The sequence below is a fragment of the Chanos chanos genome, chromosome 6 (assembly GCF_902362185.1).
Source record: "Chanos chanos chromosome 6, fChaCha1.1, whole genome shotgun sequence".
NCBI classification, from domain to species: Eukaryota; Metazoa; Chordata; class Actinopteri; order Gonorynchiformes; family Chanidae; genus Chanos; species Chanos chanos.
The window spans coordinates 25,892,058-25,917,590 of NC_044500.1; the positions used below are offsets into that span (position 1 = coordinate 25,892,058).

Sequence of the window (25,533 nt, forward strand, 5' to 3'; positions counted from 1 at the left end):
TAGACCACTCTTAACATGGATTGTTGAGAGAGATGCTCTCTTGAAACGAAAAAGTAAAGGAAAAATTAACACATGAATAAAAGAAATAAAAAAAAGAACATGGAAACCAAAAAAACCAAGAGACATAGAGTTTCAGCGAGAACAATAGGTCACAAGCCTGTGGTATTTACACACACACACGCATGCGCACGCGCGTGCACACACACACACACACACACACACACACACACACAAAAAAAAAGAGCTGCTGCACACCTGAGGTCTATGCACAGCGGAGCCTTTGATTATGGCCATTACCCTAATCTCTAAAACAGAACTGTGTGTGTGTGAGTGTAAGACAGACAGAGAGATTGACCTAATCTCTAAAACAGACTTGTGTGTGTGTGTGTGTGTGTGTGTGTGTGTGTGTGTGTGTGTGTGTGTGTGTGAGAATGTGTGCGCACGCGTGTGTGCGATAATCTCTATAACAGAGTCGTGTGTGTGAGAATGCATGCATCATTTTGTGCGTGTGTGTGCTTGTGTGTGTGTGTGTGTACACATGTGAAAAGGACAGAGATAAAAAGAAAAGTTAATAGCCCAACTATGCAATGACCCTAAAAATACATGTCTTATCTTTATTACGTACTGACAGCAGAACAAGAGCACACACACAGACGCACACATCCGACACTTCATCAACAATACTGTTTTACAAACAAGAGATAGAAGATAACACTACATATGCAAATCCTGTCAGCCACTCATGCTCACTCACACACACACACACACACACACACTTTGTGTGTATTTAGTTTCTTGTATGCCCATGCTACTCATGTGTGTGTGTGTGTGAGACTAAAGCCTGGCTCTGTAACACATACTGCAGTCCTGTCCCAAATCCTGTTTCCGCAAACACACACACACACACACACCATATATACACTATACACACTCTGAGCAACACACACCAAAATAAACATTCAAAAAGCAAAAAACCAAACAATCCAAAACACGCACACTCATACACACACCAACACATTCACTACCACATATTTACACAATATAAACAAACACACACACACACCAACACATTCACAACTGCACATACACAATATATACAAATATACACACAAAGACAAAGAAACTAGAAGTCGGCCTGGATGAGTATTGGAGCCGATATTCAGCATTTTTCCAATTATCAGTATCGGTATTTTATTATCCGATTGCCGATAAAATAATTTAAAAATGCCCTAATTTGGCTCTGATGCAGCCACCTCTCTCTGTCTGTAGTCACCACTCTGTGATCTAAAGCAATGTCCAGCCCACAGCACTATCTGATTGGTCACACGTCACGAGTAATAGCCCGTCAACTCTGAAGGCTACTGTGCCACACACAGGCACAGAGGAACACATTTGCAGGCTGGGGCTCCCCGGAGCTGTGTTTCAAAGGTGAGGTAGCAGATATTGTTGCAATAAGCACCACAATCCTCTACGCTGAAGTTGCAAAAACCCCAGTATCCAAATTACACAGGAAATGCCAGAATAATGCACTTTGCTGCAGTGATATACAGTTAACTATAAGGACATAAGAGAGTTTATTTATGTGGGGATATACAGTTAACTATAAGGACATAAGAGAGTTTATTTATGTGGGGATATACAGTTAACTATAAGGACATAAGAGAGTTTATTTATGTGGGGATATACAGTTAACTATAAGGACATAAGAGAGTTTATTTATGTGGGGATATACAGTTAACTATAAGGACATAAGAGAGTTTATTTATGTGGGGATATACAGTTAACTATAAGGACATAAGAGAGTTTATTTATGTGGGGATATACAGTTAACTATAAGGACATAAGAGAGTTTATTTATGTGGGAATAGCTACATCTTTGAGTAACGTTGGTGCCGCTGCAACTGGAACTTATTTTAGCAAAAGTGACGTTACTCGCCCGTACGAGGTGGTGTTTTTACATGTTATGGGTGGCCGATGCTCATCAGTGTGAGCTAATGTTAAGTCTCGTGGAGTAAACCTGAATGTGATAGTGAACGTTAACAAGTTCATTTGCTGATCCATAATTTAGCCAGCTGACAAGCGAAAAAATTGATAGGCTATATCGTTATTTCTTGCACGTCACTTAGCAGGGCTGGTCATACTCTCATTCTCGACCCACAACTACCAGTAACGTTACTGTTTTAGAGAGGTGAAGGATATTGTTGTTGGAGACTTTAGACGTAATGCAACTGCATCTAAAGCCTGTGTTAATCCACGCATGGACTGCATAGATGGTGTAGGGTTGTCAGAGTCGAACAGTCACTTCTATTTATTTATTTATGTATGTATTTATTTATCTGTCTATTTATTTACTTATTTAATTTTTCAGTTAACTTTATAAGAAATGCTGCCGGGAGCTCCCTGCACTTTTTGCTTTCAGATAATGTTGAAAAGTTCTCTTTTAATTAAACACATGCTTAAAGGCATTTCAACAAAGTTTTGTGTTGGAGTTTGTGTTATTCTAAATTTTCATTTTTACTGCAAATGTATATCGGTCCCAAATATCGGTTATCGGCCTCTGTAATTGCTAATAACCGGCATCGGCCCTGAAAAAACCATACCGGTCAACCCCTAAAGGGAACACACACGTGTACACACAAGAAGGGTTAGGTGTATTAATCACAAATATACACACACACACGTACACAAACACACAGAGAGATCACAGAAATATACAGGGCCCTGTTTCTGTCTTGTGTGAATAATTCTTCCATTTCTTCCATATGACAGACACATGTAAACCCAAACTCCATTACAGCTCCTCAAAATTCACACACAACTCATTCTTCTATTCCAGCCAATGGGCAGAACCATTATGGTTTATTATTATTACTATTATTATTATTGTTGTTGTTGCTGTTCTTTTATCTAATACATCTTATCATCTACTGGCAGGTTTATTATAGATAAATGACCTAAAACCTCCGTCATTCCAGCTTTGGTTTCTAGATCTGAAAACCACTCTTCATTCTACAGTCCAGTTTGGCGGGTTTACACTCCAGGAGAAGAGAGGAAACAGAGAGGGGGATGGGGAAGGAGTGGAAGAGCAGCTTGTGAGAGTCTCTCTCTCTCTGTTTCCTGCTTTCCAAGGCCAGTCAGCACACATAGCCAATGAGCCACATCATCCCTATCCCTCCACAGAGAGAGGGGGAGAGAGAGAGAGAGGGAGAGAGAGAGAAATGTGACAAAAAAAGACAAAATAAAAAAGCGAGCTCAAAGGAAAAGTGATAAGGAGGGACAGACTGAGGAGTGACAGGAATGTGGGGTATGGACGGAAAGAGAAAGAGAGAGGGAGGGAGAGAGAGAGAGAGAGGGAGGGAGAGAGAGAGAGAGAGAGGGAGGGAGAGAGAGAAAGAAAGAGAGAGGACAGGCTTGGGCCCATGCTGTGTACTGTGTGATAGCTGGAACAGAAGCAGTTTCCAGTGCCATGCAGGTCACTGGCTGGCCATCTTCACTTTGCTTTTTTGATGTATCTAGATCTGAAAAAACACAGTATCCCCCCCCCCCCCCTCCCCTTGCCTGGGGGGCTGTTCATAAGGCTGCCAGTACTCTGAGGGGGTGGGGGGGCAGAAAGTGGTGAGAGAATTTTCCAGACGATGTGAGAGCCTCACATCCACAAGTCTCTCCTCCGCTCTTCCTCTGACCTTTACTGCAGGGTAATTTCATTTCCACCTCGTCCAATTGTGACTGTCAGAGTGTGCATGTGTGCATGTGCGTGCGTGTGTGTGTGTGCGTACACAATTACACCAATCTAATGAATAAGTTCACCAACAACCGAATTCCCTCACCACCAGATATCTCACACACACACACACACACACATGCTCTCTTTCACATACACGCACTCTCTCTCTCAGACATTCTCACACCGTTTAGCCGTCTCATTATCAAAAAGGGTACATTTGCATTTTAAACACAAATGAAATCCTTAATTGACTTGCAGATTTTGTGCGTTTTGCCCTGAATACAAAACAGAGCATGGTTCTTTCCTCTACACATCACACTCTGTTGCACTGTGTTTTTTGGGGTTTTTTTTAAACAGGACAGGGTCTGCCACGGCACTGTGGGATGATGATGATGATGATGATGTCATTTCAGGAACGGTGAGAAATTGATGACAGAAAAAAACCCCAGGATCAAACGGCCTGGTCCACAGTGACCTGGGACCAAAGGGACCTGAAGAAGCTGCAGGTGACCGCTGAGACGGTTATCAATAAAAAAAAAAATAGAAAGAGACAAAAAGAATGAAAAATGTCAAACGCTGGTGTGGTCCACTACTGTGGCAAGTGACTGTCAGTGAGTCAAATCAACACACACTACACTTCAGTTCAACAAGGCTGTACAAAACAGTGAGCAAGGATTAAGGCAGACCACTCAAAAAAGTCCACACAAACACACACAAACCACACTTGTTATTTTAGTCGAGAAGCTGAGACTGTCAGACTACCCAAACAGGACCTGATCTCATTATCGCATGAACTTTTTTAAAGGCATTTTGCTGACTCCGTGTGCATGTGCGTGTGCGTGTGTGTGATGTGTGCATCATGTGTGTGCGCACGCTGCAGTTGTCAGACACTGTAATCAGCAGGTCTGTGTGTGAGTGTGAGAGAAGGAGGGTGTGTGAGGTTTTGTGTGTGTGTGTGTGTGTGTGTCCCTGTGTGCGTGCATGGGTGTCTGGTTTGGAATGGCATGGTATGGATTAGCATGAGTGAGTTGAGCTATCCCAGTTATGAACTCTTTAATGGTCCCAGTGGAATCATGCTTCAGTCCAACCTCTGAAACAGACACACACTCCACACATATTACAGCCTCGACAATGACAGCACACAGAAACCTCTCTCTCACACACACACACACACAGGTCGCACGGATCACCACTTCTACGGGTGCACGTGTTTGTGTGTGTGTGTGGTTATTAAGTGAGCAAGTGTGTGCTAACGTGTGAGTGGAGATCTAAAGACACACAGACACACACACAGACACACAAACCAGAATTTATGCCACTGCAAAGACGTAATGTGTGTTGAGAGGAGCAAAATGGAAAACGACGAGTGAGAAACAAGGACAGTGAGGAAAAACAGAGGGAGAAAGAGGAGGAGGCATTCACTCATGTTTAAAAGGTATCACCCCCTAAAACCACACCATACCCAAAATTACCACAGCATGTCAGACATAATCCACCACACACACACACACACACACAGACACACACACGGCTCTTTGAGAGAGGGAACGTAACCTCTTATTACAGTGACTCAGACAGAGAGACGGGTTTTCTGCCCTGAAGCCAAAAACACAGGCACATGTTCAAAAAACACACCAATCTGTCTTCCTGTTTTCATTTTCACACCTGCTCCTGTTTTGTCTGAGATCAGAAACAATGACCAAACTCACTGTCTCACACATGCAGGCCTTTCGCTTTCCCCCCCCTCTACCTGCATCTGTGGACTGGGAGTCGACAGTTTGTAGCGACAGAGCCACACGCGCACACGCAGGCCCCGTCCCAAGCAGACAAACTACATACTGTAAATTCACATCAGCTCAGCGGAGGAAAACAATGTGTTCTGAATGATGTGTGTGTGTGTGTGTGTGTGTGTGCGCGCGCGCGTGTATCCTGTTAAGTGTGTATACTGCTCTCGTCTTATCAAATGGACTGAAAATGGAAGGCGAGTGTTTCTACTCAAAAGAAACAGCCTCCAATCCTCAGTGTGTCACAGGGCCACGAAGGCCATCCAATAATCTGTTTCTCTTTCCCATAAATAGCCCATCAATATGATCTCTGTGTATATCTGCACAGTAACAGGGTAATAGGAAGTACCCTGCAGTGCAGAGTCTTGGTGTCTGTAAATTGTCTTTGAGGGCAGAGAGGAGTTCAGTACACAGGAAGGAATCAGCACTCATACAACGCATGGGCTTCCTGGCTCTCTGCCAGCCGGACTCAGAATAGCAGACACACACACACACACACACATGCAGGCACTTACTCACAGCAACCCAGTGAACAGATCAGGGTTAGAACTCCAAGGCAGATAAGACTGTCAATTTCTAGATGCCTGAATTTACCCAAAAAACATCATACACTGAACTACTCATCACCATGATCAGAGAGAGAGAGAATAAATGAGAGTTTGTGAATTTGTGTGTGTGTGTGTGTGTGTGTGTGTATGCGCACACACGTGTGCGTGTGTGAGACATCCACTGAAGGGGCTCTTGACCTACACAATAACAGCCTCCATTCTCCATTATTGCCTGTTTTTTTATTATTATGTTTTCATGTGCATGAGCAAGCCAGTGAGTGAGTGCCAGTGAGTGAGTGTGTATGTGTGTGTGTGTGTGTGTCTACTGTGCTGGATAGAGAACTGAACATCTTCACAAGTGTGTGTAAGGAGTAATCCAACACACACAATCTTTGTGGATGAGACAAATAAGCACGCAGTTTCAACAGCAAACAGATTCACTCTCTCTCACACACACAGACACACACACACACACACACACACTTCACTATTCATCTGACAGTGTAAAAACAGTGAGTGGAGAAGAGCTGCTTGCCTTTCTCCCATGTTTGAGCTTAACCAGCAGAGCTGGGATTTGTCAGTATACCACCGTCCCTAATGAAGTCTACAGATACACCATTACTAACACGCCAATCCCCTACACCGTGAGATCTCAACGCTGCTACCAGTGACCACACACACACACACACACACACACACACACACACACCAACCACACTCTTCACTCTTCCTCCTCTCTCTCTCTCTCTGTCCGCCCGTCTGTCTCTCTGTCTGTCCCTCTGCCTGTCAGTCAAAGGGCACTCCTACAGAGCGATTTACACCAGTAACTGTCTCCATCACATCAGACCAACGGAGATGAAAGACAACAGAAGACAAAGGGTGAAAATGGGAAAAGATGAGCAATGGAACTGGGAGAAGAGAATAAAAACAAGAGAGATACAGAACAAGAAGAGAGAAAACAGGTACAGACATATAATTGACTGTTAGAATAAAATAGAATATAGAATAAAAATAAACACATACACACAGACAGTTTGGATTTCAATGGAAGAATCCAGGCATTCAGTCAGATGCGTCCAGATACTAGGGTTCAATGATTAATCGATTTAAACTCTAAATCCAGATGTGAAACAATGCAAAGGCTGTGATTTAGGATATATGTTATGGAGCGGGTCTGACCTACAGTTCCTCAGAATGCTGCAGAAAGTTCCATTGAATTGAATGGGCCATCCCAATGTTCAGAGGTCCAATATTTCTTGAAAAGGACAGCTGAAAAAAATTAATGACCGCTGCCATTGGCAACAGGTTTCGTGCTTCTGAGTCACATCATTCTGCAAGTGGTCCGTTCACTTATCATAACGGGCATACACATCCTATCTGCAACACGTTTAAAGCGTCTGCAGGTAGCCTAACATGTTGGTATGCAACACTTGCAACTTAAAAGTTCTGTTTGCTAGAGGGACTATTTTTCTCAGTGGAAGCCACGAAACGGAAATAAATCATTGAATTGAAACGTTTATCATTTTGGCAGGTAACCGTATAATAAGCGGGGTCCTGCTCGTCCTGTCGGGATTTATTTTTCGATAGTGACTGGCGGACTACACAGCATCCCTTACCTGTTCGATTGTTTTATGTTCTATGCCAGTTAACAAATGTAATAAAATAATACGTCGGAAGCAATTCCATATCTTCAAGTTATCATCTTTGCATTAGAATATAAAGCAGTTCATATTTTGATGTTATGTCATGTGGTAATGCTCCATCACATGTTTTAGATCTATTACATAGCGAATATTGAACTAGAGGCTTGACTTTAAAAATTATATTGCAATCAAATCAAAATCGCAATATCTGCCAGAAAAATCACAATTAGATATTTTCCCCAAATCGTTCAGCCCTACCAGATACAGTGATCAAAAGCAGACTCTCCTGCTGGATGCAGCACCAGCGCTGACATTAAGCCACACTGTCAGCATACTGGGGAGCAGTCCAATCAAATCAAAGACTGGTGTAGAAGAGAAGACAAGCAGTTTGTTTGGTGAGGTGAAGTAACACAAGACTGGGCTGTAGTCAAACAGCTTATTTATATTTTTTTTTTAGAATACACAGATATGGATCTGTCATTTTATAGTCTCCCATATTCTGTCTTTCCTCATATATTTTTCTCTTCACCCACTATTTCTTTTTACAGAGGAAGAACTGAGGAAAGATTAATATTGTGTTGAACCTCCATAAAGTTGTGGTTTTTTGCTAACACATACACACACACAGGTCACAGAGGTCATCAAAAGCACACACCCAAACCATAACTATTGATATCTGGGGGTGGAGCCAGGATCAGACCGGTCAATGATTGGCTCCTAAACCGGCACCGTGACAAAACATAGCAGAGGACTGTTATTTCATGCAATCATCGTCACCATCATCATCATCATCATCAAGCTATGGTGTGGCACTTCCCAGAAAAAGAGAGGGGACTGGAGAGGGAGACACAAACAAAGGAGGGAAGGAAAGGGAAAAAAAAAGAAAAAAAAAAAAAAAACGAAAACATCTGTTTGGCTTCCAGAAAGCCATAAAGCCACGGGACACAGGAGGGGAGGGCAGGCAGAGAGAGAGAGAGAGCGGGAGAGAGAGAGAGAGAGAGAGAGGGAGAAAGGGAGAGATGTTTAATTAAAGTTTGAGTCAGTGCCACACTCGTTCACTCATGTTTGTTCTTTTCTCTCTCCATTTCTCAATCTCTTCGCCTATGCGCAGTCACTGTTAACAGAGAAACAGACAAACCATCTGAAATTCTTTCTTAAAACTTAAACTTCTGTCTCATAACATCCACGATCCTCTGCTCTCACACATATACACATACACTCTCTCATACATACACACACAAGCATGCATACACGCGCGCACACACACGTATACAAAAGCATGCACCCACAAACACACAGCTGCTCTGCTCCCCAAAAATCATAATGTTCTAGTTCTCCTGAGGAGCTGTGCAGTCTTTGACCATGCCTGCCAGATTCTCTCCACTCTTTCTCTCTGCCTATCTTTTCCCCCTCCTCTCCTCTGCTCGTCCTGGCTTAAGAAAGGAGGGCGTAGATTTGTTGGGTTTCTCGTTATCTGTCCACTGAGAGAACAGCGTTTGATCTGTGGACACGTAAACCATGGAGGGCTCACAGATTCCAAATTTTAAACACAGTGCAAGAAAGCCAAAGTCCACATCTCCCATTTCCCAGGGCAAGAAACTGAGCAGCTGTAGGCTAAGTCTCTCTCTCTCTCTCTCTCTCTCTCTCTCTCATGCACACATACACTCACACACAGAAACACACATATTTACACACACATACATACACAGACACACACATACACAGAAACACACAGTAATAACTTTTATGATCAATACCCTCCAGGTCACCAGACATGACAGTAATCTGTTTCCAAACATAACACACACATTCTCAGAATGGATTTCTTATTAACCCTTATTATTAAATCGACACACACAGGACAAATCAGGCAAAGGGATCTCTATTCACAGATACACAGCTAGAGCAATTCACTCATTCAGACACGTTCATTCAGAAATATCACCTTCTCTCCAGCGGAAACGGAGTGTGATCTACTGCCAGAGCTGCCTTTTGGCTGTTCGTGGTGTGTGTGTGTGTGTGTGTGTGTGTGTGTGTACGAGTGAGAGAGAAAGAGAAAAAAAGAGAAAGAGAGAGAGCAAGAAGTGAACCCAGGGCTGAAAGAGAAGATTAGCCAACTCACACTCTGTTCAATATGGACAAACCAGTTTATCCACTAACTGAGCACAAAACCTCCCATCTATGAGAGAGAGAGAGAGAGAGAGAGAGAGAGAGAGAGAGAGAGAGAGAGAGAGAGAGAGAGAGAGAGAGGACAAACACACAGCCACAGAAACCAGGCCGTAAGTCAGGCTGGCACAGAAAGTGAGGGTGGGGATGTACACCCACAATTCTGGGTCAGCTAGACACTCTACATTCCACATACATGAGGAGATGGGATGGGGTGTGTGTGTGTGTAAGAGAGGTTTGATCACTGATTTAATCAGCCGAACACTTCCAAAAAATAAACAAGTGACAACTTCGTTGGACGTCTAGTTCAACTGGCCTGGGGGTAAGCGAAAAGGTTTCACTGTTAACCGTTGAACGAAAACACATTCCAAAGCCTGCTGCTCTGTTCTGCCAAATACATCCGTACCTCTTCTCTTATCCCCTCTGAGTCACTGACTAGGCCAGTGTACTACAGCTCACCAAACAACAAGTTCTGGGCTGAGACTAACACCCCCACCCCCCCCCCCCCCCCTCCCCACAGCAGAACTAGGATGGTTTAACTCATATGTCAAAGCCTTAGAGTGGGTTAATCCACTGAAGAATGGAGGGGGGAGGTGAGAGAGGTCAAAGTGTGCACTTTGAGCCATAATGGAGCTGATGAGATGTATGTTAGCATTCCCTTCCCCCATGGGAGATATTTTGGCTCAAAGTGAGAAGCAAAAACAAACCATCCTGGGGCTGTGATCAGCGGAGCTGGTAGAAGAACGGAATTCGCATTCAAGGGAAATTAAAGCTACCCCAGAGCAACAGCCAGATTCACAGGGTTTCCGCTTTAAGTCAAATGCTTCTGACTTTCCACAAATTCTGGTGTCATTTCAAAACATTAGCAGTTAGTCCTAACTGAACAAAGCAACAGAAAGCAAGTGTGGGTGTAAAAATAAAAAACCTTTTTACTCTCAATAATATGTTGAGGTTTTTTTTAGTTTTACTGATGCGAGTGAGGGGGAGGTAAACAGAGAAAACCATTTCAAAGACACACACGCGCACCCAGGCACACACATACACATACACGTGTGGTGTGGCAATTCCTGCATTGTCTGGCCCCTACAATTATTTCCACTGCAGCCCAATACAGCTTCCCAGGGAGCCGGCTCGGAAAGCACGCCCATCAGGAACACCTCCTGCAGCGAAATATCAGCCTGCTAAAAGAATCACCACTCAACATGTGTGTTAGTGTTTCAACACACTAAAAGAGAGAGAGAGAGAGAGAGAGAGAGAGAGAGAGAGAGAGAGAGCGGAAAAAAGACAGAGTGAGAGTGAGAAAGCAGAAAAAGACAGAGAGTGAGAGAGAGAGTAGAGAGAGGGGAGAGAGAGAGAGACAGAGAGAGAGAGAGAGAGAGAGAGAGAGGGTGAGCAAGATTTTGGTTTTGTTTTGTTTTTTTCCTCCTGCAGGTTTCCACTGAAAACCTTGACTGAACACACACACACACACACACACACAGACACAGACACACACACAGACACAGACACACAGTAAGGAGGTGTTACCTGGCAGGGGAGACACCATGATCACAAAAGTGGTTCACCTAGGCTGAGGCTTAGCCATTGCACTGGGGCTATGCTGACCTCTGTGAATTCCCCAAATGCAGGAATCTCGACTGCATAACTTGTGGTAGTGGGGGACTGTGTTTGCGCTCTCCCCGATCTAATTTTTTTTTGCTGGGGCAGCCGTGGCCTAAAGGTTATAGAGGCAAGATTGGTACTGAAAAATTGCCAGTTCAAGCCCCAGAACAGGTGGTAAAATGTGTGCAGGCGGGGGTGAATGAACAGCGTTGTCCCCTCCCGAAATACATACGGCTGAGGTGCCCTTGAGCAAGGCACCTAACCCCCAAGCGCTCTCCGGGTGCTGCACTGCGGCCGCCCACTGCTCCAGGTGTGTGTGTGTGCTTGTGCATTCATCATCACTACCCTGGATGGGTCAAATGCAGAGGTCAAATTTCCCCATTGTGTGGACAAATAAAGTAAACTTGACTTAAAAAAAAAAAAAAAAAAAAAATCAACCTCAGTTTCTAAACCAAATCTTCAACCATGTAAGATTTGGCCCACAAGTCTTTTGTCACTGGTCAGAGTCCACAAACAAAAACAAATTAATATAAAACTTCTCCCTCAGACCTGATCTCCCTGGAAACACACAATCCTTCAGACTGAATCAAAAGAAGAATGATAAAAACCACCACTAAACTAAACAGACAGAGGGTTAGCGCCCAATGACACGTTCTGTACTGTCCAGAGCAGACACTGGCATGGACTTTCTGAGTCAGGCTGTTGTAAGGCCAAAACAAGCCTGCACTAAAGCCAAACCCGCCTGATCCTTACCGCTAGTCCAGACCCAACAGCCTTAGTCCACACCTGTGCAACCAAAAGCGTTAGCCCACACCCGATCAGTCCTTAGCGTTAGCTCACACCCGATCAGTCCTTAGCGTTAGCCCACACCCGAGCAGTCCTTAGCGTTAGCCCACACCCGATCAGTCCTTAGCGTTAGCCCACACCCGATCAGTCCTTAGCGTTAGCCCACACCCGATCAGTCCTTAGCGTTAGTCCACAGCTGGCCGCACGTTAGCATTTTGGTGCGTTCCAGTTGAACTCTGAAGTCGGAATTTCTAAGTTCCCAGCCGGAAATTTCAACGGGATAAACCCCTGAAGTTGGATTTCCAACTCGGAAAGTCAGAGGAAGCTCACCAATCCCGACTTCAAAATCCAAGATGGCTGCACCCAGTAGTGAAAGCTGTAGCAGTTTACTGTTTATTGGCACTTCTGTCTTAGTTGCGTCTCATTAAATCAGTCGTACACACAGTACTGTCCAACTTCTATCTCTGGACATGCTGCTATGGTGTTTGTATGTGCAAAATACCGTGTAATGTGTTGTTATCAATTGGTATTGCTAACAATGGCTAAAATGGCTTAAACGGTTTTCCAACTTGTACTGAAGGAATGTACTCAACTCAGGTGCTCAAAGTTTGGACTTCCAAGGTAAATGGAATGCAGCATTAGGCCATAGCTGGTCAGTCGTTAGCGTTAGGCATTAGCTGGTCAGTCGTTACCATAGGCCTAATACGGTCTCTTTTAAGCTAGCGTTCAAAAGCCTGAGAGAATTCACCAGCGTGACAACAATGGTGGCACCAACATGTCAGCTCTGACTCTTCAGACCTTTCCTTTTCTTTTTTTGTTCACTGACATAAAAGAGTGACAGAACAAAGGGAGGGGGGGTTGAGAGAATGACCCGGCGGACGATGGATGGATAGATGGATGGATAAGGTTGGGGGGTCATTTCAGGCACAGCAGATGAGAGACGAGTGAAGCAGGACGAGTCGTGTGGAATGTCTGAGGAATGGCGGGACAAGAGAGAGAGAGAGTGTGTGTGTGTGTGTGCGTGTGTGTGTGTCTCTGGTTCTGTGTGTGTGTGTGTGTGTGGTGTGTGTAGAGTGGGGTTGTAAAGGAGAGTGACAGATATGATTAATGTGGTAAACTCTCTTTCTTAGCTAAAAAAGAGCACAGAAACGAGGGTGTGAACAGAACACAAACGTGGAAAACCAACGTCCCAGTGGCTCACTTCCTTCATGATCAACTACCAGTCACTAAAGAGGGGCCCAGTTCATTTCTCTCTCTTAGCCAAATGTTTTTCTCTCTCTCAAATCAGACTGAACCTAAATTCAACATTCCTGATCTTTTAAAAATAGATCTATCCAAAAATAAAAGTAAGAAACAAATTTGAAAAAGGTCTAAATCTGAAAATGTACTCAAAAACCATCCCACTGTGTTCGTGTCCGGACGTGGGCACTAATCCCAGTACAGGACTGCCAGGTTTACCAGTCCGCCTGCCAGTTTGACCAGTCCAACTGATCCAAAGTCCATCTCAGTGTAGCCAAACCAAGCCACCACATTATAACAACGCCTGGAATTTCAGACCAGCAACACGCAACAGCTTGTCAGATTAGGATTACAACCCAAAGAGCTTTCTCTGAAAAGAGAGAGGCCTCAATTTAATACAAAAGGCAGATTGATTTTAATCTGCTTTCAGTTTTTGACTGAGAGAAAACATTATAATGATTTTAAAAATTAAAAATAAATAAATAAAAAAAGATACAACTATTACTACTACTACTACTACTAATAATAATAATAATATGAGGAAAAATTGTGAGTTTCTTTGTCAAGGAAATTAGTCTTGACAGAGACACAAATACACAAACACACACACTATAAACTCCACTCTATATAAACACAAACAGTGATACTGTGTGTGTGTGTGTGTGTGTGTGTGTGTGTGTGTGTGTGTGTGTGTGTGTGGATATACACAAACCACAGAGACCTCCAGAAAATGTGCAGGAAAACACACACACACAAACCTTTGCAGCCCAACACAGCCACTCTGATGTGTAGAGGTCTCTGGTCTCTGAACTTGTCTGAGAAGTACCATAAAAATACTGTACAGTCAGAGTTAAGACAAGACTTAAAAATAAACAGCGCAAAGCATCTGCCATATGTATACATACACAAACACACATACTCACACTAACTCAGGACACAGAAATTGTGTGTACATTACAATACTATCATGGATTTATTTATGTGTAGGTGTGTGTGTGTGTGCGCATTTTGTGGTATGTCTCTCCCCCATCACAGTCCCTCAGGGAGGGTAGCCCTGACCTCTGACTCTAAACAATGCAGCCCCTCCCGTCCTCCCAACCCCCATGCTCCCTGACTTCATTCATGGTACTGATTGGTTAAACTTCGTTAACATGTTAATAAGGGTCTGCCTCACTGGAGACAGAGTGTGGAGCCAACACAACTCTGTCTACGCATGGGTGTCCACATAGCACGAAATGTGGCTGTTGTGCTCAGCCTTAACTGATCACTCACACACACACACACACACGCACGCACACACTCATTCATTCTCTCACATTCATGTGTGTGAGCGTAGCTGTGCTGAGCAGGAGTTCTTTATGGGGTAAGAATGAGTGTGTGTGTGTGTGTGTGTGTGTGTGTGACGGCAGACGCACGTTTGTTTTATTTACACAATGGACTAGTGCCGCTCCATCATTGATTTACCCCTCCTCAATAAAACCAGTCTGCTCTATATACTCCACAACACCTCCTCAATAAAACCAGTCTGCTCTATATACTCCACAACACCTCCTCAGTAAAACCAGTCTGCTCTATATACTCCACAACACCTCCTCAGTAAAAACCAGTCTGCTCTATATACTCCACAACACCTCCTCAGTAAAACCAGTCTGCTCTATATACTCCACAACACCTCCTCAGTAAAACCAGTCTGCTCTATATACTCCACAACACCTCCTCAGTAAAACCAGTCTGCTCTATATACTCCACAACACCTCCTCAGTAAAACCAGTCTGCTCTATATACTCCACAACACCAAGGAAGAGGAGAAGGAAAAAATAAGAAAAGGAGGGGGGGCTAGTGTTCAGCCTGGCAGGTCAAGTATGTGGGAGCAATTGTGTGTGTGTGTGTGTGTGTGTGCCCTCAAGGCAGAGAGAAAACAGAGCCAGCAGGTAAAGAAAGTTTGTCTTCCTTTCTCTTTTTTAGCACAGAACTGAACTTCCTGATCAATACACCGCATGGCTCAGGGATCCAGAGAGAACAGAGCAGGAGACGAGTGTGCCGTCAGGAAGCAGGAACAGTGATCCATCCCAACACATTCAAATGCTGGCCACAGGTCCTCCTCACATCACACAGGACAGAAACAGATGAAAAGCTGGCAGCAGGAAACAAAGGTGACAGTCAGCCTTACTGGTTTAACTACCAGTGCTGTCTGGGAAAACCACATTTCACAGAAGAGCTCTGGCCTGAAGCCCAAATCTATAAATACATTGAGAGAGAGAGAGAGAGAGAGAGAGAGAGGACTTTTATGGAGAGTGTGGGAGTGTGAGAGAGAAAAAGAAGGTAAAGGAGAGAGTAAGACTACAGGGTTAAAAGAGGGAGAAACAGACAGGAGAGAGGGAGAAACAGAGAAGGGGGGGGGGTAATAGGAACTTTCTGCTGTATCACTTCCTGTGTTGACCTAGAAATCTGCATCTACTTCCTATTTGAGTCAGTCAAGGTGAGGTTACTTCCTGTCCCCCCAAGTTTACACAGAGTAAAGAGAGAGAGAGAGAGAGAGAGAGAGAGAGAGAGAGAGAGAGAGAGAGAGAGAGAGAGAGAGAGAGAGATAAAGAGCTCACTCAGTCACTCTCTTTCTCAGAGCTTTCCTCGATACAGAACAGTGCCACTCCAGTGAACATACCTCCCAGGCACACAAACCATCACTCCACAAACCTGCACCATGCATACACACCACACAAACCATCATTCTACACATCTGCACCATACATACACACCACACAAACCATCACTCCACACATCTGCACAGTACAATCCCAAAGGACACCATGACAGGGGGCCATTTAAAACCAGGCTCCAACTTAAACGTCCTCTTTGATCATAACATCATAACATTTGATCATAACATTTTCACTTCTGCAAAAGTTTTTATTTTTTTCACTCTGATAAAAGGATATTCCATGCTTTTCACAGCGGTGGATAGGGTGGCCTTAGGAGTACATTCTACAAAAAAAAAAAGAAAAAAAAAGGAGAAATAAAAGACAAACAGGAAAGAAGAAAAGAGGGAGACATTCTGAGAGGCGACTGTCAGCTGGCCAGGCGGGTGGGGGAGAGAGAGAGAGAGATGGGGGGTAGGGGGAAGGATGGTGCTTTGAAGAACAGTAAAGCATGTAGTAGGTAAAAATAAACATGGAAAGAAAGGCAGGGAATGAATTATGCATAACTGCCAACCCAGACTTCTGACACTACTGAATGATCAGCAGCTTCAGCCAACACTCCTCTGTCAGGAACGACGGCTCCAACACAGCTCAGAGGGGTTCTCTCTCTCTCTCTCTCTTTTTTTCTTTTTTACATAACAGCATATATTTTTACCAAAACTAACTAACTGACATGAAGTGATTTATTTTCCTCTAATTATATGCCAAACACTGAAACGAAACTGAACGTGTGAACTTCTTGCCACAGCTCCCCCAACCGATCTGTCAGTCATAATGAGGGGAATGTGTTCACCTCTCATAACTCAGTAACCACTTCCTATCTCTGTCTCTGAAAACGGGCCTGAGGAGTAGTTCTGAACATGACTTGGAGGAGGTGACTGAACTGCGGTCAATTTAGCATTTAGCTTTTCAGCTGGCAGTATTTTTTTTTATTTGTTTGTCTGTTATTTTTTGCAGTCATATCAGGAAGTTTGTTGGCTAAATGGCAGGTGGGTAGGTGGGAAAGGCAGTTTGCTCTGTTCCGTATTCCTGACTTGGCGTCCACTTCTGGACGTCAGGTGACACATTCCTAAGGGAACTTCAGAGTTCATGGCCCTTTCTGACTGTGTGTGTGTGTGCGTGTGCGTGTGAGAGAGAGAGAGAGAGAGAGAGAGAGAGAAAAGAGAGAAAGAGACTGTCGGGAGTGTATAGGAGTTCAGAGTTGTTTAGTTTCTAACTGGTTTGGCACATGCAGACACAGAGAGAGAGAGAGGGAGAGAATCCGGAGACTCAAATGAAAGCCAACGCCAGCAGAACCTACTCTTCAGTTCTTTGTATTTACATTGACTCATTTATGAAACACGCGTGTCAGGCACAGCGGCAGTCAAGACCACCTTTATTGAGTCCAAGACCGGGACTAGTCCAGACCGAGTCATGACCAAGTCCAAAGAGGTTCGAGTCCATGTTAAGACTGAGTCCAAATGAGAGAGACAGAGTCAAGACCAAGACAGAAAAAAAAATCTCTTCGTGATCACTTACCGACCTGTTTATAATTTCTGTGTGATGCTAGAGACACAGTATATTTTCTATTTTAAGATGATCATTTTGCAGTATTATTTGTAATGATCAAAAAGCAAGTGCAGTGTAACAACACTGTAGGATCAAATTAGGCCAGATTATTTACTTTAGGTACAGCCTTGATATCACACTCAACACTCTCCACAGATAAAACAGCATGTGACCCCCACCCCGAGAAGGCCGTTGGACCGTATTTGTGATGATCAGGAAGCAAGTGGAGTGTAACCAGAATTGTTACATTGCAAAATTTGCAGGTGCCCTTTTGTTTCCTCTTCAGCACGCTGTTGAGAAACTGTACGATTGAGGTCGCTGACATCCTGTCTGTGGCCAAAACGAAGATGATTAGCATGGATGTATCACGCGCACAGTGGCAGAGATGAGTTTTGACACGCATACGATTGGTTACCGGACGGCCGACGTCAATGCCCGTTCTAGATGGATTTTAAGTTAATTAAACCAATCCCCATTTTCTGAACAAGCTCACTTAATCCATGATTTTGTTTTGAAGGAGGAGTTACTTGAGAAAAAAAACAACAACATATATTTCTTAAACGCAGCTGGACTCGGTCGAGACCCACTAGAACATTTGGTGAGACCAATGGCCAAGACCGAGACAAGTCAGAGTGCAAATACCAACAAGTCAAAGACAAGTCCAAGACAATAGAAAAAAAACTTCTCTAGTCCAGACTTGAGTACTACAGCACTAGTGTCAGGGATCGGAGCAATCTGACCAACAGTTGCTGAAGTGTAAAAAAGTAAAGATAACACATTCACTACTGTGGTTCCTGATTTTAAGCATTTGGCTTAACTCCACTCCGTGGAGTCTGCAAACCTGTTAAGCAGTCATCTCCTGATGGAGGGCTAGGATATGACTTTTCCTTACACTAACACACCCACTCTGTTAGAGACACTGAGATCCTGGCCCACTCCTACAGACTGAAAGACTTGGAGAAACTATAGGCTGTTCCAAAGACCAGACACGGGGCTTTCTAATGAGAACAAACGCTGAGGATGCCCATGATTGTGTTTACATGCAAACAGACAGCAGAGAGGGGCTGAGAGAATTGTATTAATAGAATGGGGGAGGGGGGTTGAGGTAAGGAATGCACCAGTTATTCATTCTGGAGCAGCATGTTGTGTTAGCAAGTGGTGCCGCACAAAACAAAGAAACATGTAACTGTGTGTGTGTGTGTGTGTGTGTGTTGGTGTGAGAGCGAGAGAGAGAGAGAGCAAGAGGAGCTTAAATTAGACATTGTCAAAGTCATTTGAAATATCTGCCTGTCAAAGCAGTAATGAGCGAAAGGAACCATCTTTTCCAATCTCTCTCTTAGACACACACAGCCTATACACACACACACACAAAGTTAAACTGAGGAACTATTAGATTACTAATTTACCATCATAGTTACACATTATCTAACAATTAATTATATCATTGATATTTAGTTTAAAATAGGTTTAGAGATATTAGCCTACATTATCCTGTTACGGGTTTCATTTACTAGAGCGCAAGGAGGAAACTTGGGGACCTTTTTTTTTCTTCTTTTTTTTTTTGACAGAATACAAAAATTTTGCGTTTGTGAAACTGCATGAGATTACTCTTATAATCGCGTTTGGATGATAAAAAATGCTCTGTAAGAAAATTAACTGCTAGCCAAAGAATGTGTGGAAATACGTGCTCTTATATTTGGCTCAAATCATTTCATTTCTCTTCAAACCATTTACGCGGTAACAAAACAAAAGGCTAATCTATTCCCTTTGTGACCAATTTATTATAATGCCCATATCTCTCGTTCAGTAATTGTCTCCCACTTGTGCAATTTATTTCCAATCATTTTGTTGCCGAGATAAATTATTTCTGTCCGGAGCTAATCCTGCACGCTCCGTGGTCATTAGGAAGCGTTTGGCCTCAGTTATGGCCGGCCCGTTGCGGCTAGGGCAGTTTGGCTTGCGGAGCGGTTACTGGTGTGGGCATATGCGCCGGAGAGACACAGATGTGCTGCTTGCCGACAGAAATTACAGTGGCCGGCGCGAAGCGAAGGCAAAGCGAGGCCCTGTCAGTCCGCATTCCAAACTTGACACATCACAGGCAAACCCTTCCCACACGCCCAACTCCAACCAAGCGGACGGAATTCACATATAAAGAGTGAAAATACAGGGACCATGCCACTGTTCCGCCTAGAATGACTGTTAGTTGATTGTCTTTTCATTCTTGTCACGTCAAATTCCAAGTGGTTATGATAATGACAGTAAGAATAAACCAACAAGTACTAACTAAATGAAGCTGACAAGAATAATGGGTGAAATCAACCGTAGGATTTCCATGAAACCTATTCGAATTAGCCATTTTTTTTCCAAGCGTCTTTTAAAGATGTTTTATAGTCTTTGTCAAGTGAGGGCAAAAAATAGCGAATGTAAGATTAGTGCAATAAGAATCACAAGCAAGGCAAGCCACTTATTAGATTACCGATGATATGAGTCAAGCGCTTTGTGCGAGTTTGCAAAGAATACTTGTCGCAAAAAAGAAATATTCACACGGACACTGACAACCATAAGCAACAATGCAGAGAATTTGGTAGGTTAATATTATTTATAAGGTGTGTGTGCGTGTGTCTCGCTGATGTTCTCGTAAGCTGTGGAAGGTCAGCATTCCGTCCACTAGAGTCATTTGTGAATAATCGTTGTAATACTCGGTGACAATCAGCGAAATTTCAGGGAGTCGTATATTCTGCATACACCTCCCTCTGAACAAACAATTCGGTCACGCATGAATACACACACACATTGTTCATTTACATCTGAATGTCCGTCATGCTCCTTAACTGTCACGTCGTGACCACGATTGGTGTTATAGAAAGACTAAATGTATGCCCGCTATGTCGAGGGCAATCGTTTTTCAACGGCCATTCAGAGACTGGCCGCAGACTAGTTAACAGTGAATGAATCGCATAAATTTCTTGTTCTGATATACAATACGGTGAAAGAGTTTTAAATGTGTGTTCGCAACTGCAACAAATAACCTGTGTCAGTTACAATAAAATGAAGAACGTAAACTTTTGCCGGCACTAATCTAATAGTCTACACAGTGAACCTACCAGTTAACGAACAATCCGATAAACATGATTTAATTGGAGATTGGTGGTCAGTTCATTCATAGGAAAGAATTAATAGTTCTGTACATAACCCGTACACCCACGGACGAAGCGGCACCTACTCTGATATTTCGCCGAGAGGAATTTCAATCAGCAAAGCAACAAGAGCTGCCCACTGGCACCCTGTTAATTCTTTAGTGACTTAAAGCTAATGCCGATCTTTTTAGTAAATGCTGGTACCATTACTAATCATTTTACAACAAATGAGTGCGATCAATATTTACAAAGCAGCATGGGTCTCCGGAGTAATCCCGCAGTCTACTCCCCTCTACTCCTTTGCCAGAGAGAGACGCTAGGAAGGAACGTAAGAAAGAAAAAAATCGCTCCCCCAGACAACATATGGTTCCAAGACGTGTTCGGTTATCTGTAGCCACCATTAAAACAAAAAAAGCGTTTTGAATCTTCCTCTAATGTATCGCATTCCAAAAGCAAACCCTCGGTACAATCTCATCGAATCTTGCACCCTTAATCTTTTATCCATTTGTGATAGATCCCGCATTTTTTAGGAAATTCCTACATCGATATCTTATACTTTTAATAAGCATCAACTGCATGCTTAAATCATTTTTTTTCTCTTCACGAAAAGTAGAAAGACTGTATCAGTTTTGTTCTAATAATGAAATCAATCTGAAACTAAATGTTACATCAAACGCACATCGTAACCATGTATTTGGCGTCATAAAGTCTACTTTGACACAAAAATTTTGTGGGGTTTCAGCCAGACGTGCTATTTAATCGGTTAAAACCGCCTGCCGTACGCTCATTCCAAGACGGCAGTCTAACCAACATTCCACCCGGGTTGAAAGGGCGGCGTGAATCGCAAATACACAACCATTTCAACGCAGACAAGGATCCGCAGTCCCTCGGCTTCTACCAAATCTACAACACAATTCATCAAACTCATACTCAAACAACGCAACTCTCTCGCGCAGAACCACCAAAACATGAGTAAAACCATTATCTCGAACTTTTTCGTCCACTGGAAAGCGCCCGATTTCCACAAAATTACCCTGCAGGTCGCTTCACGAGCTTCTCTTGTGCTAAGTTTAAAAACAAATGCTATAGCCATGCAGCCTTTGCAGTCGAGCAGACGCCGACACAGGCGAGGACACCAGAGCTGTCGTGGAAAGCATCCGCTTCCCAAACTACTGTCGAACGGGGGCCAAACAATTCACACACATTAAGTGAAATCACCCTCAAAATAATGTACTGTCAAGTCGAACAACATTAGAAAACTATTCGTTCAACTTACAGATTCAAGTGATCCTTGGATTGGATATCCTTGCCATGGTTAAATTCCCAAACTTGCGTACATATCCACTCTCGTGTCAACGTGTTTGCTCGGCACGGTGGCTCCCCCGGTATGAATTAAGAGGAATGCAGCTCTTGAGTCCGAAGCGGGACCAGCCTCGATCTGAGCCACGCGGGGAGTGCGCTCTAAGCGAAGGACGCATAATTTACGCTCTGTACCCTTAGAGGGCGCCTCTGCGCCAAAATTCTAGCTGAAAAAAATCCAAGAGGATTAACTCTCTAAAGTTTTAAAACCTGACATTTCGTATTCTTATCGAAACTTTACCAACCAAAAGAAGCACAAGCGAGAACATATATTTACAATATTCATAGAGTGAGAGAGATCTTGGCGAATGAGGCATTTTAAATTTAGTTTTAGGACACTTAGACAGTGAGAAACTGCTTACTGCTGTGCTGCAGAAACCATAAATTGTTCAGCACTGATTATTTGATGCTGAATTAGAACATCTGAAATTGGTATTAGGCACTGACAGAGTGGATATGAAGTCTCACCTGGCATTTTGGCAGTATCATTCAATTAGCAGAAAGGTTTACCATTTTTCAGTTTTGACACAAGATCACTTATTCACAATGCATGCAATCAATGCACTTTAAACACACTTTATATTCACAGCAGCACACACACAATACACAATACTTTCTCTGTCATGATGCAGAACTCAAAGAAATGCACTTGGGCTAAAAAAAAACAGAATATTTGAACACAAACAGCTGTGTGCGTGAGTGAGTGTGTGTGTGTGTGTGTGTGTGTGTTATCATTCATACACTATTCATGCAGCAGAGTTTGGGCCCAGAACAAAGCATCTCTCAGGCAGAAGGGAGAATGAAATCTGACCGATAAGCTGCACACCTCAGTCACTCAGTTCTGTCAGTATCCTCATAAGCCCTCTGTATGCATATTCACACACACACACACACACACACAAATACACACATACGCACGCACACACGCACGCACACACAAACACACACACACACATACACATACATGCACACACACACACACCACACACACACACAGACACACGTACATATAGACAAACTCATATAAATACATACATTCTTACCACACACAACAGGCACATACATACTGACACAATTATTTATTAAAAGTTGTTAACAGTTCTGGTTTTAAAATGCTTCCTTTTTCAAGTTTGGAATAGTTTGTCCCATACTCGTACTGGTTTGAAGGAAGCTAAATAACTTAATACCAGTACTGGGTAATGAGGACATGACTGGCTAGCAATAGGTTTCCAGGCAAAACAGTCAGCATACCTTAAAGGACTATCATCCACCAAGGCCTAAATACAAACACACTCACACATACACCAGCAGTAACAGGCTGCCCTTATGCAAAGCCAGCACACAAACACACACACACACACACACACACACACACACACTCACACACACACACACACACTCACACACACACACACACTTCGACAGGTCATTTTTGAGTAAAACTTGTCTGATCACTCCCTGATCTCTACAATCCTGTCAGTAGCAGCAGGACCACATGTTCATGAACCATAGTCACCATCTGGCCCCACCCAGCTCTGCATAGTCACTATCCAGCCCCGCCCCCTCCACATTATCACCATTGAGCTCTGCCCATCTATGCATTGTCACAGTCTTGCCTGCCCATCTCAGCATAGAGGTCAATTAACCATGCCTGGCTCTGGATGGTGACCACGTGGCCTTGCCCAGTTCTTGATAGAGATCATTTGACTCCGCCCAGCCTTGTATATTGACCATTTAGCTCAGCCCAGCACTGGATAGAAATAATTGTTCACACCAGCATATAAACTGTGTGGCTACAGTAACCTCTGCACAGTGACCATCTAGCATCTATCCTTGTCTAACTCTGCAATCTGGCCAAACCCAGCTCTACAGAACAACAGTCTAGCCAATCGCAGCTTTGTACAGAGACAAGCTGGACACGCCCAGCCATGCCTACTATAGACTGGAACAGGTATTTCATTATAGTTTTCACCATCAGACCTCACCGTTCCACCAACTGTTACACATCTACAGACTGTTCTCCAAGACAAGAGCTGGGCCTACACAGAATTTATCCACTGTTTTTTTACGATGCCACGGAGAATCGTTTCTGGAGCCAAAGGAGGACAAAGGTCATGCATAATGCATCGCAGTAACATTGATTCATAGTAATCATAAATTGTTTTTATAAATATATATTTAATACAGTATAGTGCTGTAGACAAGAGGATAAACTAGGTGTTTGAGGAGAAAGGATTAAGGGAGCAAGGAAACAATGCTAAACTTTTAAAGTGGATTAATGGTAAATTTACTATCTTTTAATTATTCATCCACATAATTTATTATGCAATATAAAAACCCTTTTCCTTTTTGCATTCACCCTTATAGAAAACAAGTATTAAATAAGTCAATGAAAGGCATAAAAACAGATCCTAACGCTATCAAATCATAATCATTTTACCTAGAGGGGCAATGTTAAGAGTGTAAAGTTACACAAATTAACTGCAGTTCACTCTCACAAATGTTTACTTATTTGTAAGGCACCTTAGGGGCAGGAAGATCAAATTCTCTCTCTCTCTCTCTCTCACACACACACACACACACACGTACTTAAATACATCCAAGAAATATTTGCTGGAGGATAACCATCATTCATTAAGGAAATATGAAGAGTTTGGTCACGGGGTGAACCCTAGCATACACCTGTAGTGATTATCTCTGTATTCTCTGTGTTCACCTCAGAGACGTAGAGCTGGAATGCTTCTCTAACTAGCTCATGTCTCAGCTCTGTCACTGGAGCTGTAGACATTAAATACTCCAGTCTCAGGTTTCAATTTAAGCTTCTCACAGGTGTAAATGACCATCTAAAGCATGTGAGTATTGAGAATTGCGAGCAATATAAGCTGATGCGATTTGCTAATTACACATGCTCTCTCTCTCTCTCTCTCTCTCTCCACTCCCTCAGGCTCCTCTCACAGATGAGAAAGGCCTGGAAAGATATCACAACTCAGTAATTACTGCATGTGTCTTCACGCTTGATTCAGGAGTGAATCTAATATATACATATATATGTGTGTGTGTGTGTGTGTGTCCATATATATATATATATATATATATATATATATGTGTGTGTGTGTGTGTGTGTGTGTATGTATGTACAAATATAGATATAGTGGATTCAGCTGTTATTATTTCAAATATGCCAAAAGGATTGGGAAACATGGACAAACTATTAGTTACCCACAGGGCCTTTCTTTCTTTCTTTCTTTTTCTCACAAACAAAAAATTATCAGCCTTCTTGCCCTGGCTGCATCTATGCTGT

The 25,533-nt window shown here is 43.1% G+C and overlaps 1 protein-coding gene and 1 non-coding gene across 2 annotated transcripts in view; one reads left to right on the top strand and one right to left on the bottom strand.

Moving 5' to 3' along the window:
* The window catches only part of LOC115815236 (glycine-rich cell wall structural protein 1.0-like), a 51,250-nt gene that overhangs the window by 9,448 nt on the left and 16,269 nt on the right, over positions 1-25,533 (bottom strand). The window lies entirely within an intron of this gene.
* LOC115815823 (U1 spliceosomal RNA) lies at positions 11,385-11,548 on the top strand. Its single transcript, XR_004025398.1, has one exon. It is a non-coding gene; the product is annotated as a U1 spliceosomal RNA (small nuclear RNA).